The 20,348-nt window shown below is 46.6% G+C and overlaps 1 protein-coding gene across 2 annotated transcripts in view; it reads left to right on the top strand.

The window, feature by feature from the left end:
• CUL1 (cullin 1) overlaps positions 1-20,348 on the top strand; it is a 106,494-nt gene that overhangs the window by 854 nt on the left and 85,292 nt on the right. The gene's annotated exons all lie outside the window — the stretch shown is intronic.

The raw sequence follows: 20,348 nt of genomic DNA, 5'->3' as shown, positions 1-20,348 counted from the left end.
CCGGGCCGGAGCCGCGGTGTCGCAGTGACTGGGGCCGCGGCGGCCGAGCCCAGGCGCCCGGCGAGGCCTGAGCCGCCGAGCCGAGCCGCAGCGGGGCGGAATGGCGGCCGGGCCCGGGGACTCGTGGGCGGAGGACGCTGGGGCGGGAGGGGAAGCGAGCGGGGCCCGGCCCTGAGTCACCCCGGCCGGCTCGGGCCTGGCCGGGCCGCGGCCCCGGACGCGGGCTCCGAGCGACCAGGCCTGGACTACGCACTGGAGAGGGGAGCGGGGGGGGGGGGGGGGGGAAGAAAAAAAAAAACAACCCGATTCACCGCACCCGAGGCGGCGGCCTGGTGGCGCCGGCCTCTCTCCTGGCCGCGACCAGCCTCGGGCTGCGGGGCTGGGCGGGCGAGCGAACGGCTCGGGGCAGCCCGGGCGTGCGCGCCTCGGCCCCTTTCGTACGGCGACCCCGCGGGGCGCCCGGGCTGGTGCCCTTTCTCCCCACCCCCCCACCCCCTCGGGACCGCTAGTCCCCTGTGCGGCGCTTTTCCCCCCGACTCGTGCTCTCAGGAAAGTACTGGGCTCGCGCGCAGGAGGAGCCGCGGAGCCGGGCTGTGCTTTCCGGTTCCCCGCCCGCAGGCTCTCCGGCTCCCCGCCTGCATTGTTGCGACTGTGCAGGACGCTATTATCGGGTCACAGTCGCCCCTTTGCCCCGTTCTCTCGGGGGAGCGGACCGGGGAGGGGCGCAGGGATGCTAGTGCGGCGGCCGAACGGGAAGGAGCCCCCCCCCCCTCCGCCCCGGTGCCCGCGAGTCGGGCCGGGCCTCGGCGCGCCCCCGGCCCTGCGCCCGGCGGGAGCGCGCGCTGACCCTGCAGGTAACCCGGGGCGCCGGCGGCCGGCGTGGGGCGGGGTCGCCGGCAGCCTGGTTCCGCCACCTGTGCCGCGTTGGGGTCCCTGGACGGAACGGCTGAGGGAGTTGCTTTAGGAACATTCCTTGAGACCGATCCCCAAAGTTAAGGGTTTTCTCTCTTTAGCGAGCTCTTTGCCAAAACCGGGATTCTCTTTTCCGATTGGATCGCTGTTGTTGCTTTTAGTTCGTAGCTGGCGTTAGTGGTAAGTGTGCAAATACGGAATTGCAGTTAACTTAAGTTATTTATGTGCTGTGTGTAGTTGCCCTTCCCCGAAGTGGCATTAAAACAGTCAAAGTTAGGAGTGGAGTAAATGGTCACGCTGTTTTTGAAATGCACTTATTCCGAGTGGCAGAAGGGGAACTAAATTCACTTTTTTAACTTTAAGCCCTGAGTTTTTAGGACCTAAACTGTGTGCAGTTTTAAGTTTAAAACCTCTTTTTGTGGCCACGTTGCCTACCTGATTTTCTGAGATCCTGGAGAATTTATTATGGCTTGTGTAGCAAACTAGGAAATGTTTGAAAAGCAAAACCAGTTTTGTCAGGGAATTTGGGGGGTCGGATAGGAGATTTTCTTTGTTTAAAAAGGTTCTTGGATATTAGAATTTTTTGGTTTTGTTTTGTTTTTTTTTGTTTTTTTTTACTTGGCAGTGCTGTTTGTTGCTTTCCCTGGTAAGACGAATCGGCATTTCCAGTTCCAAAGCACACAAACTTTAACCCTAGGATGCCCATTTGGGGGGGTTTCTGGAGAGTGCTCGTTAAGTGTGAGACGGGTGGCTGAATTACTCTCTGAAAATATTAAGCTTTTTTTTCCGTGGTTGGCGCCATCTTTTAAAAACAATTTTGCCAAAAAAGAAAAACACGGTAGCTAGCCTAGTATTTGAATTTCTCATGCCTCCCCTCCGAGCCACATGCTCAGCTCTTTGCAGCAGTGTCTCCCAGTCCTAATGTCTGGGAGACCACATCAAGAGGCCGAAGGGACACACGAATGCCTCAGCTGATTCTGCAGTTTCCTTCCACCTTAATTAACAGCCCCTAAGACTCCTTTGCCTCTTGCTGAGTATCCACGAGGTAAGTAACTTAGTGTTGATTGTCATTACAGCCTTCACACTTTTCAGACTATGAAGTCCTTGAAGGCAAGGGATATGCCTTATTTGTGCACCCCCACGATAGGATAGACCTCGGCTGTGGGTACCTCAGTTGTTTTTTGAATCAATAAATCCAAAACAGTTCTGATCCCCGGGCTGTGGCCACTTCTGATGGGGGCTGCAGAAAGCACTGCGCTTGTGCTGGTAGGAATGCAAATTTCATTACAATTGCTGTTAGCCCAGGATCCAATACAGTGCCCCAAAGGAAAAATGCCCGGGTTTTCTTTGTGGAAATCCAGGAAAGTGTTAAGAAAACAAGTGGCAAAACTTTAATTAGCATTTTTCCCCCCTTCAGAACTAGTTTTAAGGTGCAGCTTTACAGTTTTAAAAAAACTTTTTATTTATTTATCAATTGATCGATTGCAACAAGATTGAAGTATTTTCCGCCAGGTTAAGTATTTGCAGCCTTGCCTTTGAAATGAAATCCCTTGGGAGCTGAGGCCCTTCCCTGTTGAAGAGCTGAGGTGCGCCCAGCGGAGGTACTGGAGTCTTCTGTGACCTCACCTCTCGGAAAGGCCATTCTTTCCTTGAGGCCCTTTTTTGTTTGTTTTTTTGGTTTTTGTTTCTGTTTTAAGAAACTCCCTCCTAGTATCCCCAGGAGGCACAGTGGGCCTTTCTTTCAGCATGGAAAATTAAAATGAAGGTACTTGAATTTTTTTTATATTCGTTTTTGGGAGACTGAGACAGAGGGTGAGGAAGGGAGGGGCAGAGAGAGGGAGACACAGAATCCCAAGCGCCCCCGCGCCCCCCCCCCCCCCAACTCACAAACCACAAGATCATGACCTAAGCCGAAGTCAGATGCTCAACTGACTGAGCCACCCAGGTGTCCCAAAATGAAGGTACTTTAAATTGAGGGGCTGTTACTTGCCATTCTTCAAGTTAAAAATCGGGGCCCCCAGAAACTTAGGAATGTATTTGTGTTTTTCTTCTTTGCTGTTTCAGCCCCACATAGTTCCCAAAGCCCCCGGCCTTCTATCTTCAGCAGTAGAGTCAATCTGGAATATGAGGTCTTCAGGGGAGCATTGGCTTATTTCGAATTTCTCATTGAGATGTACCTAGAGAAAAGAGTGTCCTATTTTTAAGGGCCAATTCTGGGTTCACCTTGCTCTTTTTTCTGATACCTGGTACTTTGTCAGTAAAGTGGTCTTTTGTTTTTCAAAACTGAGGGGCAAACATTAAATGAAGAGTAAATGAAATTTGGAAGGAAGGCCCTTATGTTTATTAATAAGGACTTTCAGCTCCCTGTTGATAACACGTATGTTTAATCATGCTTTAAACAGAATTATGATGCCTAATGATGTTAAGGTTTTTTATTCACACAGATATTTTCCCACCATATGTATGTTATTTATTCACTTATTTTTGCCGAGGACGTTTTGCATAGAACATTTTGCTTGATAGAGAAGACCTGGGGTCTGATTCCAGCTTAACTTTGCTGGGCCTGTATTTCCTTATTTGTAAAATAAGATGGTTTTTAATCGATACTATTTTAAGACTTCTTTAGGCCTTCAAAGTGTGTGGATGCCATGGGAATGTCACAGCTTTTAACAGCATTTGAAAAACTGTCCTCTAAAGCATACTCTTACTCATGTGTGAAAAACAGACTTGTGAAACCTTAGTTTGATAGTCATTTAAATTTTTTCCTTTGGGCAACTTGGATCAAGTAAGCAGAGTCCCCTCACTGGCTTCCACTCCCTGCTCCAGCAACACTATGGCCGTTTCCCTGTGCTGGGCTTTTGTCCCCTGCTTTTGCTTGAGCTTCCCCTGTGCCACCTGACGGACTCCTGCTCCTTCAGAATGGTTCCACTTAGGCCCCGACCTCTTGTCCCATCCCATCCAGGGCTAGGAGTCCCCCCGCGCTCCTCCTCCCCCCCTTCGCCATCCCATGAGGCTTGGCCTGGGTCCCTGTCCCAGCAATTTACCCTCTGATTGGACTGGGTGGTTTCTCCCCCTAGATGGACCTCCGTCAGGGCTGGGAACGTATGCCATCCATCTGTCCCCTACACCTAGCACCCTGCCTGTGTCTACATTCATTTAACTCCTACTGTGTTCAAGAACAGACTCCCACCTGGAATTTTTACCAGACTTCATAAAGTGTGGGTACCGCTGCCTAATCTACCTCACAGCATAGAGCTAAAGAAACTGAGGCTCTGAGTACGGGAGGTCAGACCTAGTAGGTGGTGAAGCCTAGGACGAGGCAGAGAGACTCCGGAGCTCAGGACTGCAGACAGCTGCTTCCTGAGTGTTTTCTATGAAAGAGAAGAGATCAGAATGGAAGTGCCTTAAAGATTGATAACCCATCACGACAACCGAATTCATTGTGCAGAACTCTGCTTGACCGCCAAGAATGCTTATTCTTCTTGGTCTTTCAGCAACTGGTGGACACAGAAGGAGAGTCATTAGGCACTAATGGGATAGAAGTGAACAGTTCAGGGGGCACCTGGGTGGCCCAGTTGGTCAAGCGTCTGGCTTCGGTCAGGTCATGAACTCATGCCGAGTTCAAGTCCTGCATCGGCTCTCTGCTATCAGCACAGAGCCTGCTTCAGATCCTCGATCTCCTTCTCTCTGCCCCTTCCCCTTTTGCACACCGTCTCTCAAAAAAATAAATAGAAAGAAATGAACAGTTCTGGAACTTCAGGACTGTTAAATTGGGTGTGATTCATTGGCCTTGCAAAAACGTATAAAACCCTTTTAAGACTGTTCAGATCTAACAAGTTGTGATTTTTAAAAAGGCCTGTGTCAGAAAGTATTTTGGAAGACCTAGAATGAATGTGTGCAGCCATTTAAAATCTTGTGTGCATGAAGTGTGTAGGCGCTGGTGAAAATATTTAAAGTAGTGCAAACTGGTTGTAATTCTAGGGTGGTGAACTCGTGTGCTTTTTAATGTCTTCCCCAAAAATGTTTTCAGAAACAATAGATAGAAAAATTTTTTAAGAAACCAAATGATCTTTTTTTTTTTTTCAACGTTTTTATTTATTTTTGGGACAGAGAGAGACAGAGCATGAACGGGGGAGGGTCAGAGAGAGAGGGAGACACAGAATCGGAAACAGGCTCCAGGCTCCGAGCCACCAGCCCAGAGCCTGACGCGGGGCTCGAACTCACAGACCGCGAGATCGTGACCTGGCTGAAGTCGGACGCTTAACCGACGGCGCCACCCAGGCGCCCCAAAGAAACCAAATGATCTTAAGATGGCGAAAGCCTCTCCCAGCGCGCTACCGAAAGTAGGAACTGTAAGCGAAAACAATTCCTGTAAAGGAAAAAATCAGAATAATTAAGTTTCTGGATGTTAAAATGCCAGAAACAGAAGGACACATGGCAAACAGAGAGATACTATAAACTTACAAGCAATTTAACTTTCCTTACAGAAAGAGGACCTGTAAACCAATAGGATATAGAAGGCACCTTCCTCTGCCATGGGGAAAAAAAACAAAACGCGCCAACTAGTACTTTCTAAAAGAAGGAGCAGGAAACGAAAGTTTCAGCTCCACCAGCAGTACTCCTAGAAATGCCAGTCAGGGAGATCCTGTTCTTAAAAATTTTGGCATAGAAGAAAAAATAAACCGCTTCAGGTGAGGATATGGAGAAACGAGCCCACTCGTGCGTTACTAGAAAGAGTAATTTAGTATGACTTTTCCGAGAGAAATCTGTTGACACAAGCTTACAAACTATGTGTGCCCTTTGAAATCGCTCACTCTAAAATTTAAGAGCGGAAATGATGAATAGATTGATGCTCTCATGAGGACACTTATTTAACACCATCATTTGAGCGTTTGTTTTCAGTGTTTTGCTGTTAAGGACAATTATTTCATCATTTTTAAATAACTTTGCATTTCTGTAATTCTGTATTAATGATTATTCACTGAGCATCAAGTGACAGAAACATGCTATAAAACCATTTGTAGGGGCGCCTGAGTGGCTCAGTTAGTTAAGCGTCCGACTTCGGCTCAGGTCACGATCTCATGGTCCGTGAGTTTGAGCCCTGTGTCGGGCCCTGTGCTGACAGCTCAGAGCCTGGAGCCTGTTTCGGATTCTGTGTCTCCCTCTCTCTCTGACCCTCCTCCGCTCATGCTCTGTCTCTCTCTCAAAAATAAGTAAACGTTAAAAAAAAAAAAAAAAAAACATTTGTAATGTCTAAAATTTTAGGGTTGTGGTATGTGAGTACATACCTTAAATAAAAAGATGACAAACCAAAAAGTCATAGTGATGATCTCTGAGCAGTGGATTTATGGGCTATTTTTAGTTTAGTTTTTCTGGTTTTCATTTTTTCCTCCTGTTTTCTACAGTGCACGTGTATGTATAATACAGTGGATTAATTTGTAAAAACGACCACAGAAAGAACAGTGGAGCTGGTGGGTCTCCTTGGAGCGAGGCGGTTCTGCTTGGTTTTGCGTGGAAACGGCCTTGGTGTTGGCTTTGCGCGCCGGCGAGCTGTCACTGACGGTTCAGTGTGTGCGGGGAGGGCTGCCCGATTTCCCGTTCTTTCCCCCACACCTTCATCCTTCAGCTACTTCAGGTCCCCTCATGGTTCATGATCTCCCTGAAACCACCTTAATCTCATGAAACTCATAATTTTGAGATTTTAGTAAATTCTCACACTGGATTCATTACTGACCGATTGTCTTTGGTGTGGAAGCTTCCTTTTCTTGGTGATGCTGTGAGCTTCCTATCCTTTTTTGCTGACTTCATAACCCCTAGTAATAGGTGCAGTTTTAAATTGAGTGTGTATTCTAAATGACACAAATGAGGAATGCAGTTGGACTTAGGAGAAAAGAGGTACATCGAGGAAACATGGCACCAAATGCCAGGACTCAAATGCCTTCACTATGTAGGTGTTAGTTAACCGTGTCCGTGACTAAAGTAGTTAAGTGTGCCCGAGAAGCAGCCGGAAGTCAGGACGTGGGGGAAAGGCCGGAACCCGAACCTCCCTCCCTGCTGGATGGAAGGAGGCCTGCCTTCCTTCCGGCCCAGAGTCCAGTTATGCCGGACCGGAGAGAAGTCGAGTGCTTCACCACCTGCGGGAGGGTGGAGAAGAGGAAGTCCTAGAATGGTGTTTTCTGACTTCCACCATGTGAAACATTCAAAATCCAGGAGGTTTCCTTGTGGGTTCATCTTAGGTGTAGTAGCACCACTTTTTACTCAGCATTTACTCAGCGCCAGAGACCAGGCTGGACCCTCGTTGGTGACTTTGGAGCTGCTCTCCCTTGGCTTTCTGCTCCTTGGAAATGCCTCCCGTGGGACGGAAGCCTCTCCTCCACCTTCCTGGTTGATGGTGAACTTGGACGCAGTGCCGGGACATTTTACCCGTGTTCAGAGACTCCCCCGGTCAGCATCTCCTATTTGACACAGTGAAGAAAGAGCACCAACAGGGGCCTCAAAAAACACAAAGGCGGGGTCAGGGGGAGGCTTAGTGATGCAGTAGATACTCAGCCTGTTGACCAATTTGCCCAGTCTTCCCTTCAGTGGTACTTTGTAAATGTTCTGTGTGTTGGTGACTTTGCCGCGTACGGGTTGTTTTTTGATGTCTGTAGGTGAGCTGGGGCATTCCTCTGGTGAGGCATGTCATACAATCAGCTTGATATTGTGAAGCTTCGTTTGCTTTTGTGGGGTTTTGGGGCGTCACTTTTATCACGAAGGTGTTCCACTTTACACGTTTACTGCATTTTCACTGTTGTCATTTGGAGCCGTATTTGTCCATCTGTGTTCTGTGACATGTAAGTGACGGGGGTGAGAGAGAAGATCTGTGAATAAATAAATTTAGCAAATACTTGGTTGCACACTGAGGGACCTTTGACATGTTAGTATATGTTGCTCTTGTCACAGATCTAGATCTTCCAGGGGATATATGTCTTCCAGGGTGTGTATGTCTGTGTGTCCGTGTAAGGTGGACCCTTAATACAGCCTTTGAGGGAAGAAAACCCTTCTACCATATTAAAGAATGTATTTTGTTTTGTAGAACACATTGATTTTAGACTCATAGGTGACAACATGCCTTGAAGTAGCACGTGGTCTCAGTAAATCGACGTGTTCATTTTTGTTGTGTCTTTGGCAAGCACCGATAATGGAGTCTGGAGGCCCTTGTGTTCTTGGGAGCACTGTGTGCGAGGTGCCGTAGAGCCTGGGATCCTGACGAATACGGTTAGGTGTGGAGTTGTCTAGAAGCGATTTCTGCTTCACTTTATTCCGTGTCTGAATCCTAAATGCTCTTACAGGAAGTATCTTAAAACAATTTTTTTAAGCACATGGATTAGCATTAATTTATAGTCAGTGCTGAGGAACACCAACACCGTCAAAGCGTGCGTCACCCAACGTTTTCTTGGTGGGGTCCTGCTAAAAGTACTTTTTAAACCTGGAAAATACTGGTTTCTGGCATTCACTACAAAGATAGGTCAAAAATTTTTTTTTCTTTATAACTTGAAACTGCCTGGACTGGAAATTTCAGTCCGTTGAAAATCAGAAGTGGTGTCCCTTTACGGCCTTGGATTCTTCCCTGCTCTCTCCCATGGGTTCTCCTGCATTTCGAGCTTGGTGGTTTCCAGGGTGTGAACAGTGTTCTCAGGAGGTGTTAGGCCGGATTAGTTTGGGAAGCATAACCAGGTCTGTTTTCTGGAGCATTTTGGCCTTTTCAAGGAGGGAATTTAACAGGCAGTGATTCCCAAAGTTTTCAGCCAGTTCGCCCCCTTTTTTTTTTTTTTTTTTTAGCTTGAAAGATCTCTTGACATTAGCTTCTGTGGAGAATATGTTGCTCTTCTAGTTGTATCTTTTCTTTTAGTGGACGTTCAGGAGCTCTCTCCTGACTTGATTCTCTGTTCCAGTTTATTTTGCTGTGGGGCTTCCCGGTTTTGCTTCCGCGGAGGTAGTTGTGATGCTTCTAACCGTTGGCTCACTGGCTCCTGCCGAGCTCCATCCACACTGACCTCCCCACCCGTCCTGCCCCAGGAGACTGCCATCTCGCTCCCTGCACCGCTCCCTGCCCCGGGCCCAACTTTTCTCTCGCTAGCCGCCTAGCAGAGACTCCATATTCCGTGAGCCAGCTACCCAGTTCTTCCTCCACAATGCTGTGTACTCGCACCTTCCTTTTTGGTCCCGGTGCCGGCTTCGTGACCTCCTCGCGCTGCCGCACCTGTGTTCAGGCTCAGCCGCGTGTCCCGCGACGAGAGCCTGCCCCCAGTGCGGCTGGGAGTCCCCGTGGTTTCGTGGATTGGGCTCTGCTTGCGGTTCTCGAGCGTCCTCCCGCTTGCGATCCCCCCTGCTCCCCGGAAGCTCAGAAAAACCCTGCGGCCCCGCGCTGGGCGCAGAGCCGCAGACCGCCCGCCTCCCCGCTCCCGGCTCCCCGACGGGCTCCTAGACGGCGGGCACCAGGGGCGTGCCGGGCCGGCCCGATGCTTCTGGAACACAACTTAATGGCATTCCAGTAAATCAGACCGGTTCGTAGGAGTTCTGTTAACTTTGAGATTTTACCTACGATGTAGACATTTTTTTCTGATGAGCTGATTTTTAGAAAATGTCTGTGGTTGAAGGATTCACAGACTGTTAACCAGCAAACCATGGTGCACTAAAATTTCCTTGTGAACGTTTGGGTGTGGTGTAAGGTAAACATCCGACCTGTTGCTTTGTTGGTAGATGTATTAGGTGAGTGTGCGTGTTTGTACGTAGGACAGTAGATTACCGTAATAGTTGTAGTGAAAAGCAATTTTAAAACATTCAGATGACTGTCTTGGCAGCAATGAATGGAACTGCAGTTTCACATTAAAAAAAGGGTTTTGTTGTGTTGTTTTTTTTTTAACGTGGAGGAGAGGGTTTTGAGGTATTGAAGGCCTAGTATAGACTTAAGTGAACACATACTCTGTGTCCAGTTTGGAAAAAATTGCTCCTAACATGTGCTGCTTTCTACAGTTATTGCATTTATACCTTGCATAAGTTGGTTTCTTTACAAAGTGTTGATGTGTAAGTTTTACCTTAGAAAATTGAGTTGTTTGTGAAGCTCAGGCCCTCTGAAATGTCCTTTTTTATACATGTGTTTTCCCCCCTTACAGAACCATGAGGGGATCTGGATTTTGTGATTTTGGTGTTCTTTAAAGAATACTCATTTTCAGCTGGAAACATGGCTTGATGGTTTTCAAAATAAGCTATTTGATGCATAAGCTTGAAAGCTTTGCTTGAGAAAGAAAAACGTAAGTTAATGAAGTACATTATGTGAAATCAAGAATGTTGGCGGACATTTCTTGGAGGCTTCCCACGTTAGACTTGAGTTTGACAATAAAGACATTAGTACTTCCCCAGTCAAAACTAGTGGGTTGATAGAAATCATGGGGCTCCTGGGTGGCTCAGTTGGTTAGGCATCCAAATTCGGCTCAGGTCATGATCTCACGGTTCACTGGTTCGAGGCCCGCGTCAGGTTCTGTGCTGAGCTCAGAGCCTGCAGCCTGCTTCAGATTCTGTCTCTATCTGTCCCTTCCCCGCTCGTTCGTGTTTCTCTCTATCTCACTCTCTCTCACAAATAAACAAAACATTAAAAAATTCTAAAAAATCAGTCACAGGCTTACTATGTAGAATGTTCCTTATGCACATTTATGTCTGGGGTTTAATTATTGTAGAGGTGCAAAAGAGCCACGTTTCTGTTTCTTATTCTGCCTCTAAACAATAACCTAAAAATCACCAGTATCATAGTGACTACAAATGTTGTGTACATTTGTATCTCTCAGTTGTGTTACCCTGAGAGAAATTCACTACAAATTTTTGCAACTAGAACGGTCTTGATTAGGAGCGGTTCCATTTTTTTTTTTTTTTTAAGGTAAAAATACTAAATGTAAATCTGTTTCAGAATCCTCTTAGGGGTAGCTGATGTTATGGGTTTACCACATTTTTTCCTTTGTTACGCATATGGCAGGTTGTTCTGACTCTTCATGGGGAGCAAGATTAAAAAACAACACCAAAAAGCAACCCTCACCTGCCTTCAAGAAAAAAAAAAAAACCCTCTGTTACTGAAGGTCATCATCAAATGGCACGTTTTCTGTGAGCCCAGATGATTTACTCAGATAATTGAGAGACTGGATTTATAATCTAATTACATTTGATTGACTCAAAGCCCAGGTTCAATACGCGTATATTATGTATCACTCACATAGCTTTTCCCCAGTATTTGTAATGTCAGAGGACATAAGTACTTGATATTGTAATAGCTACTAAGGACTTTCTCAACAAGCTGGTATTTTTCGGGGCAGTGACTGAACATGTACACAGAAGGGGGTGCAGGTCTGACAGGTGGGCCCACAGGAGCAGTAGGCGAAATCAAGCTCCTAGAAACCCTGGGAATCAAGACCCTCGTCCAGGGGCGCCTGGGTGGCTCAGTCAGTTAAGCGACCAACTCTTGATTTCAGCTCAGATCATGATTTCACAGTTGTGGGATCCAGCCCCGTGGGATAGTCTCTCTCTCTCTCTCTCTCTCTCTCTCTCTCTCTCTCTCTCTCCCTCTTTTTTCTCTGTCGTTCTCTCAAAATAGACTATTGTCCACGCACCAGAAACATTTCAGCTAAAGGAAGGTGATTCTTGATTTCTCTTGGTGTCGTCACTAGGGTGAATACATTTTTAGAATGTATTCAAATCAAAATGTTAAAAACCCTACATCAGATAGAGTGTTGAGGTAGGACTGTGTGTCCTTTTTTAAACCAATTTGTAGCGAAATGAGAAGTGTCTTTCAAAGTTCACCTAGCTCAGGGCAGTTGCTGACCAGAATTTTTGACTCAGGGTTGATTGAGTAGCCGCGGCGAGTGAAGCAATGAAAAGGCTTGAGAAAACCCGGACCAGGTGACGGTCTTGTTCGCCTGGCGATGCGGCAGCTTTGGCAGCCCGCCTTGTGGCCGATGCCGGTTAAGGACTTAGCACTGACCCACGAGAGGGAAACCCTTCGCCCCGCGTGCAGAAAATTGGGCGAGTACTTGAACGCCACCGTGGGAACTAGGAGTTGAGACTTCATTTAAACGAAAGGTGACAGGCAGTTGTGGTAAAATAAGCACCTCTCAGTGAAGCGGCCCCCGTGTATGAACCTCCCCAGGGAGGGAGAGACCGGCCCCCTGCACGCGGCCCCCGTGATGGTGCCTCGCCAGCCAAGGGCGCGCGTCTGCACACGCACGCCCTCGTCTGCACACGCACGGCCCTGTGGCCTTAGGATGTTTCCTGGACCGCCAGCATCCCGCTCACCTCCAGGGCCCCCGTGACTCGCTGTGTGTATCTATCTGTTAGCCTGGGTCCCGAAATTGCTGCGGCGCCAGCATGGAAGAGGAATCTCTTGGGTGCCGTTGAGCACTGAAAACTCTTCGGTTGTGGGTTTTCCAGCCTTCGTGGCTTCAATAGGACAGCAACGCACCCGTTAACTGGTAAGATAGGGAAGAAGCGTTCTTTAAGCTGGCATTTTAAAGCATCCTGTTGAACATATTTGGTGGTAGAATGAAAGATTCGGATGAGTTTTAAGAGAGAAGGAGGTCGATTGCAGGGCACCTGGGTGGCTCAGTCGGTTAAGTGTCTAACTTCGGCCCCCGCCATGATCTCACGGTTGGTGGGTTCGAGCCCCGCGTCCAGCTCTGTGCTGACAGCCTGGAGCCTTCTTCAGGTTCTGTGTCTCCCCCTCTCTCTGCCCCTCCCCCACTCGTGCTCGCTCTCTCTCTCTCTCTCTCTCTCAAAAATAAACAAACATGAAAAAATTAAAAAGATTGAGATTTCAAAGAAAATTTGAGCTGTTAGCAACTGGATCGCCAGGTCCGTCAGAATACAAAGCTTCCACCTTCTTGATGACAGATACACTTTGAGGGGAATCTTTGGAAAGTACTGCTCTTGGTATTATCAGTTATCAAGGGTATTAAGACGTTTTCAGGCAACATTAATTTACCTCATTTTGACTTAAGAAAATATATATGAACATGCTCGCTTTGACATTTCTCCCCTGAGAAGTTTTTCGTTGTATTTTAAATTTAAGTACCACTGTTAGGAATTTCAAGGACACCTGATAACCTTTGTGGAAGTGTTACTACAAATAAAAGCAAGTGTCTCCTACGTGCTGGGTGCTCTTCTAAACATTGTATTTACGTAACTCGTCTGTTGCTTTCAACACCCCTGTGAGGTCAGTATTGTTTATTGCCCATGACACACAACTATAGGCACAGAAGGTGAGGAATTTATGCAAGCCCACGTAGCTGGTTGGGTCGTGAAGCTAGAAAATTGAAGTCTACATACGTTTATATATTAACTACAGTATTTGAAAAAGTCATGGCCCTGTGTAACGCCGATCCACGCTTTTTTTTTTTTCTTTTTTTGAGCGAGACCGAGCATGAGTGGGGGAGGGGCAGAGAGAGAGAGACACAGAATCCAAAACAGGCTCCAAGCTGTCAGTGCAGAGCCCGATGCGGGGCTCGAACCCACGAACCGTGAGATCGTGACCTGAGCCAAAGTCGGACGCCCAACCGACTGAGCCACCCAGACACCCCCTGATCCACGCTTCTTGAATTCTTTCTACAGTAGGAAATACATTTTATGGGGAAAACCCAGACATACACAGGCGTAACTGAGATAAAAGATGCACTGAGTAATCCTTACCTTCTTGTTATGTTCTGTGAGCTCTTTTTTTTCTATTTTACTTTATTAAAAAGTTCCGGTTGCCATTTACAAAGTTGATCTCGTGATCCGCACATCAATGAATTGTAGCCCTCAGCTTGAAAAGCGTACATGTAGATAATTGTGATTAAATCTGATGCCGTTTTTCTTTGTTTTAAAGCAAACAGAAATGCTTGGAAATAAAATACACGGCAGCACCAGACGAGATCCTTGAATAAATCTGCGGGAGCATTGTGCCAAAGCTGAGATCTGCAATTCAGTCTTCAGCAGTGGAAACCAGTTTCTGTGGACAAACCCGTCAGTCTGTACAGCACTTGTTAAGTAGTTAACAGGTCTTCTGTGGGTTTCCAAGTTTTCTGAAGCACTTGACACTGGTGAAGCTCGGGTCGCCCTCCTTGGAAGTCACGTGGTAATGAAAGTAGGAAGGGTCTATGTGCTGGCTGAATGGAGGTTCAGTTATGAATTGAATGATACTTAGGGCTTTGAGTGCAGTATGGATTTTTAGGATTTGAAAGGACTCTCTTGGTTTAAATGTTCAAGTTCTCAAGCTGAAGAAGAAAAATTATTTAATGCCTAAGATGTTCAGAGGAGAAAATTCTGTGCTTAATGACATCTGAAATTTCTCATTATTACAAAATCCTGTGTGTGGGTGTGTTGGGGAATGATTGAATTAGCATGTGCGCATATTTATAATTAGAAAGACAAAGATTGAACACGAGAAGGCAGCTCTATTGATTCATTTGGTACAAGTGTGAGGGCCTGCTAATTTCAAACCTCTGCGAGTTTTTAGAGAGCGGGGAAAGGCCGAGAGAGAACTAAGCTGTGAAGCTTGAAATCCTTTTGTGCTTACCCCACCCCACAACGGTGAGTCCTGGCCTCGTTTCTTAACTTTTTTAAAGCCATCGCTGTTAGATTTTTTTATGGCTCGTTTCAGTAATTCTTGTCGGAGCTGTGCCTAAGGCCTCTACATCCTGTGAACGTACCTCCTCTCAGCCCCGGCTCTGCCTGCAGGAATTGAGAGCACCCGTCCGCGGCTGGGTGACAGCATGTCCGTAGTAGCTCTGCGTGCCAGTGGGCTGTGTGGGTTTTGTGTCGGTTCGTGTTAAGTATCCTCGGAGATTCAGGCGTCTTCTTAAACCCTTGGAGTAGCAGACTCACCAGTATCTCCGGAGCTCTTGCGGTGCGCCGAGGCCTTGCGTTCGGTGCCGAGGACTCAACTGTGAACGAGGCCCAGGCCCCTGCCCCCCAGCCCCGGCCTGGTCCTAGAAGAGACGTCCTGGTTTTCAGAGAAGGACCCTTCGTTACTGCTGCGTTTTCCGTTTTGGTAGTAACAGTAGAAGTGTCCGTTTTCTTTATCGAAACCTCCGTTACTCAAATAGCAGTAATTCTTAGCAAAGTAGCCTAATTTTGAATTCAGGAGAGCAAGCAAATACGGTATTTGATATTTGCTTTTTGTTTCCTCACGCTTTCCAGATTATAAAATATAAGTGTATTTCATGAATGAAATAGGAAAATAAAAAATGAGCCCCTACTCTCGTTTTTTTCAAAGACTTCCTTTTTTTTTTTTTTTTTTAAAGAGCAGTTGTAGGTCCACATCAGAATTAAAGAGGAAGGCACAGAGATTTCCCACATACCTCTGCCACATACGCAGCCTCACCCTGTTATCGACATCTTGCACCAGAGTGGTCCATAACCTACATTGACACATCAAAATCGCTCAAAGTCCGTAGCTGATGCTACCACCTACCTTGGTGAGGTACATTGTATGGTTTTGGACAAAGGAATAGTGAACTGTATCCATCATTATAGTATCATGCAGGGTAATTTCACTGCCCTAGAAATCCTCTGTGTTCTATCTCCCCCAACCTCAACCCCCTGGCAACTGCTCATCTTTTCACTGTCTCTGTAGTTTTGCCTTTTCCAGAATGTCCTACAGTTGGAATTATACAGTGTGTAGCCTCTTGAGATGGGCTTCTTTGACTTCATCACATGCCTTTAAGATTCCTCTGTCTTTTCGTGACCCAGTAGTTCATTTCTTTTTAGTAAAGACTAATACTCCGTTGTCTGGATGTACCACACGTTAGTGACTCATCCATTCATCCACTGAAGGACATCTTGGTTGCTTCCAACTTTTGGAAGTTAAGAATAAAACGGGCAGGTTTTTGTGTGGACGTAAGTCTTCGGCTCCTTTAGGTGAATAGCAAGCAGCATAGATGCGGATCATAGGGTAAAAGTATGTTTAGTTTTCTGAGAAACCAGCCAATTGTCTTCCAAGGTGGCTGTACCATTCTGCATTCCCACCGGCTGTGTATGCGGGCCCCTGGTGCTCCATATTCTTAACCAGCATTTGGTGGTGTCAGTGTTCCAGATTTTGGCTATTCTAATAGATGTGTAGGAGGTATCTTGTTCTAATTTGCATCTCCCTGATGACACATGATATGGAACATTTTTTCATAGGCTCGTTTGCTGTCTGTATATCTTTGGTAAGGTCTTTCGCCCATTTTTTTTTTTTTAATGTTTATTTTTGAGAGAGAGAGAGAGACCGAGCGGGGGAAGAGTAGAGAGACAGGGGGGAGACAGAATCTGAAGCAGGCTCCAGGCTCTGAGCTGTCAACACAGAGCCCGACGCAGGGCTCGAACTCACAAACCGTGAGATCATGACCTGAGCCAAAATCTGACACTTAACCAAGTGAGCCACCCAGGGGCCTCGGCCCATTTCTTAATCAAGTGGTTTTCTAACTGAGTTTTAAGAGTGCTTTATATATTTTGGTTAGCAGTCCTTTATAAAATGTGTCTCTTGCAAATGCTTTCTCTCCCCCTGTGGCTCGTCTTCTCATTCTCTGGACATTGTCTTTCATAGAAGTTTCAAATTTTCATGAAGTCCAGTTTATCAGTGATTTCCTTTGTGGATCGTGCCTCAGGTGGTGTATCCAAAAAGGCATCACACCCAAGGCCCATCTAGGTTTTCTCCTGTGATCTTCTGGGAGGTGTTTCATTTTGCTCCATTTTTATTTTTAAGGAAGGTTTTACAAACACTACATGAATAATGTTTGACATATTAAAAGTGTCCTTGTATTTATGCACTTAATGGGTTTTCATCATTTTCTGACTGAAATCAGGTGAATTAGATGGGTCTTTAAGGATCAGCTCCTACCCCCTTACTATATTTTTAGGGGGAAGAAAGCAAGCTACCATTTGGGGGAATTTCTGCAATGGACCAGGCAGAGAACTAGGCATTTTTACATCTGATTTATGTCTCATCTGAATCTCCAGTTGGTATTTGGGTCTTTCATTTAAAATGAGTTAACAGCATTAGAACTGGCATTGTTGAAGGAACCACATGTTGCCTTCTAAGTGAATGTGATTGGGAGTGCTCACTGGATTTTGATTCTCTGTAGCGGTTGGCACGGTATTTTCTCAATCCCACCTGGAGGTGAACTGAGGTGGGGGGGGGTCATGGTGAGATCACCCAGAGGACCCCCTTGTAGAGAGCAGTAGGAAGCATGAATGCAGGCAGAATATAGTCAACTTGCTATCAGACTTTGAATTCAGGGTTACGTGAAGTTCAGCTGTGAGGCTTGCAAAGAAGTTGTTCTAGGAGACCGCTGTTGTAAGTCATTCTCGTTGGTTGTACGTTATTTTTGAATAAGGTATGTGGTTTGTTGTAGAAGCTGAAGCATGCTGGTTGTCCTGTGCGTCTTCATTTATACGTTTGTAATATTCATGCTTGTATGCTGGCTTTAGAACCTCAAGGGAAAATTCGTGTCCTGCTCGCACTTTTATTCCGTCATGGTAAATGGAGGTGATGAGTCAGCACGTGGTCCCAGCTCGTCCCAGGAACCCCCTGCGACACCAGATACCAGGGGAGGCAGGCCTCTGGCAGGCTCCACATGGAGTCCGGCGTCCTCTCACGTCATTCTGAGCAGTGGGCCGTTTGCGCCTGGCTGTCGTGTGGCTTCTGCTCTGTGGGAGCTACATTCTCAAAGACCACCGTTCCCTGGGACTACTGCAGTCAGTGACTTTCTCCTCACAGACCTTTTCCTTGATGTTTCGCAGACCTTTGACGCTGTCGAGGGCTGGAATTTCATAATCCTGCCCTCCCCTGGCTCCCTGGTTCTCCCACCCGTGTGTTCCCTCTTTGTAGCGCTCTCTCCTTTTGGTGGCTGAGAGGCAGGGACTCATTTCCCCTGTGTCCTTTACGTGCATGCTCTAGTCGCCACCTTTCTTTGTTCTTTATGCTTTGAAGATTTGATCTGCGTTGTTGAAGACAACTTACATTTTTGTAAAGTACTAAATACATTTCTTCAGGTGTGACTTCCTTTGGAATCCGGTTCTGTATTTTTTAACTGCCTTGGGTGTTTCATTTTGGTGTTTTTTTTTTTTTTTTAATCCCATTCAGTGTATGAAAAGGAAGCTCTTTATTTTCCCTTTAGATTTAGGCTTCTAAACGTAACATTTTCTTAATAATATCACCTTTCGGGGGTTCTCTTTAATCCCTTTAACCCTTGGGGTTTTGCCAGCATGAGAACTTTTTCAGTAAGTGTTGAATTTGGTGATATTTAAAAAGTTCATAAAGACAGATTTATGAGTGGATGATCATCATTTAACCTAGAACTGCCATGAGACTTTGCGCTTATGAGTTCGTATTTATTTACAGTGTAAATAGTGTTTATTTTTATGAATACTTATTTATAGTGTTGATCCTCTGGCTGTGTCAGGAGAGCATGGGATGGTGCTTGATCTTGGGGTTGTGAGTTCAAGCCTCATGTTTGGCTTGGAGCCTACTTAAAAAAAAAAAAAAAAGTACAATTATATTGTTGCCAAGTGACTGCCTAAAGCAGGGGGTGTAATTGCTTGAGATTCCTGGGAGACACAGATGTTTTATAACTGTTTTTTTAATCATGAAAGATGTTAAATAAAGCACAGCAAACATGCCTACCACCGAGAATTACACGTTAACCCATTTAACATTATTTCCTACTTACGGCGTGAATGGGTTTTATAACTACCGTAATTCCAAAGTAAGGGTGAGCATAGATGATACTGGCAAGAACTGTCAAAGAATAAGCAAAGTATCTGTGCATTTTTGGTGGCACAGAGGTACTGCCATAACTACTGTGGTCTGTTACCCACGTTCACGATCGGAGGAATTGCCAAGTTTCAGCTAGAGGTTAGTGGAAGATCCTATGTACTCTTTCCCCGTCTACAATCACCATCACCCCGAATTCTGTCCATGGGCCCCCCACCTCCACCCTCCCCCATGGGTAGCGTTCTTACTAGTTTTTGCTTTACCCTCCCATTTTTTTCCTTTCTGAAAAACAAAGGCGTGTCCGTAACGTGCGTGTTAGCATTTACCCCCCCCGACGCACAGAAGGAACTGTGCCGTTTCCGGTCTGGGTGCACACGGAGAAATCCCTGTTATCAGCCGTCGAGGTCTGCACAGTGGCACCTTGTGTGGACGTGCCGTCCGTCAATCCTGCCCCCTGGCGGTGGATTTGGGCTTGATGTCCAGGCTTTCGCAGCGACTAAACTAGAGTTGACAACCTCGTGTGGGCTTGGGCCAGTTTATTTTGGGGACATGGTGCTAGAAGTGAGGTCGCTGGGTCCGAGGGTAAATGCGGCCGTGATGTCGTCAGACCCGGCCAAGGGAGCGTTTGTGTCGAGAGTTCCCATCAGCCATAGTTAAGTTGTGAATTTTTAACGTAAGGTCTGCCAAATTCTGGAATCCAGAGATAAATTTGTGGAGGTTTGTAGGTACAAGTTTGAGAAGCAGGCCTTGCCATGTTTCATTCCTTCCTGCCTGTGCTCCTGTTTCCGGTCAGCCCTGCTCCCGCTGTGCCTGCTTGGGGTGGTTTCGAGCATCCAGCTTACCTTTTCCCGTTGCTGGGAGTCGAGGTCCAGCCGGTGTCTGAGCTCTGATCGCCTCCAGATCCATTCCTCTGCCTTTAGGCACACTTGGATCCCAGGTCCACAGAGCCTCCCGGCTGCCATCTCCAAAGTCACATCAGACACCTCTCTTCCCTGCGCTGCCCACTCACAACAGAGGCCTGGGGTCCTGTGCCTGTACCCCCAGCCTCGTGGGATTCGTTTTCCTGCCTCATGCCCTTCGTCCCTCGTGAAGCACTCTCCCGCTCGCTCTCCTGCCCTTCAAATCCTGTTCATCCCCCAAGAAGCAGTTCAGAGCACACATCTTGTGAAGCCTTCTTGATCATTGCAGCCAGGAGTGATTTCTTTCAGACCCGCTGAGCTCCTGGTGCGGTTTTTTTCTGCGTTGTTAATGTGGCAGTAAATCATATGTGCCATAGGGCATCTCTTCTGGGACCTTCAGCTAAGCCTTTCAAATTAACATTTTCACTTGCTTCTGTGTGTTGCAGGAGAATATAAGCCCCTCTCTGGGTATCTTAAATAGCAGTACTGAAAGTTGTCTTTCTGGTAGAATACTTGATAATACTGCTGCTTGGGCTGAGCGCCGTATGTTTGCAGAAACCTGGTCATTGTGTAGAGAGATACATTCCTTTCTAGAAATGAGCTGAATTTGACCCATAAAAATGTGTAGCTGGCATGCTTTAAAGCTGTTTTTTTTTCTTACCAGCTTTATTGAGGTATAATTCACATACCATAAATAAAGTTCAGTTTTAAATGCATAATAATTAAGTGATTTTTAGTACAGCGACAAGAGTTGTGCAGCCATCACACAGATCGGTTTTAGA

This window comes from Herpailurus yagouaroundi, unplaced genomic scaffold (assembly GCF_014898765.1).
Source record: "Herpailurus yagouaroundi ecotype Mexico unplaced genomic scaffold, PumYag 100, whole genome shotgun sequence".
NCBI lineage: Eukaryota > Metazoa > Chordata > Mammalia > Carnivora > Felidae > Herpailurus > Herpailurus yagouaroundi.
The sequence above is the reverse complement of the archived record's forward strand: the minus strand, read 5'-3'. Positions and strand labels throughout refer to the sequence as shown.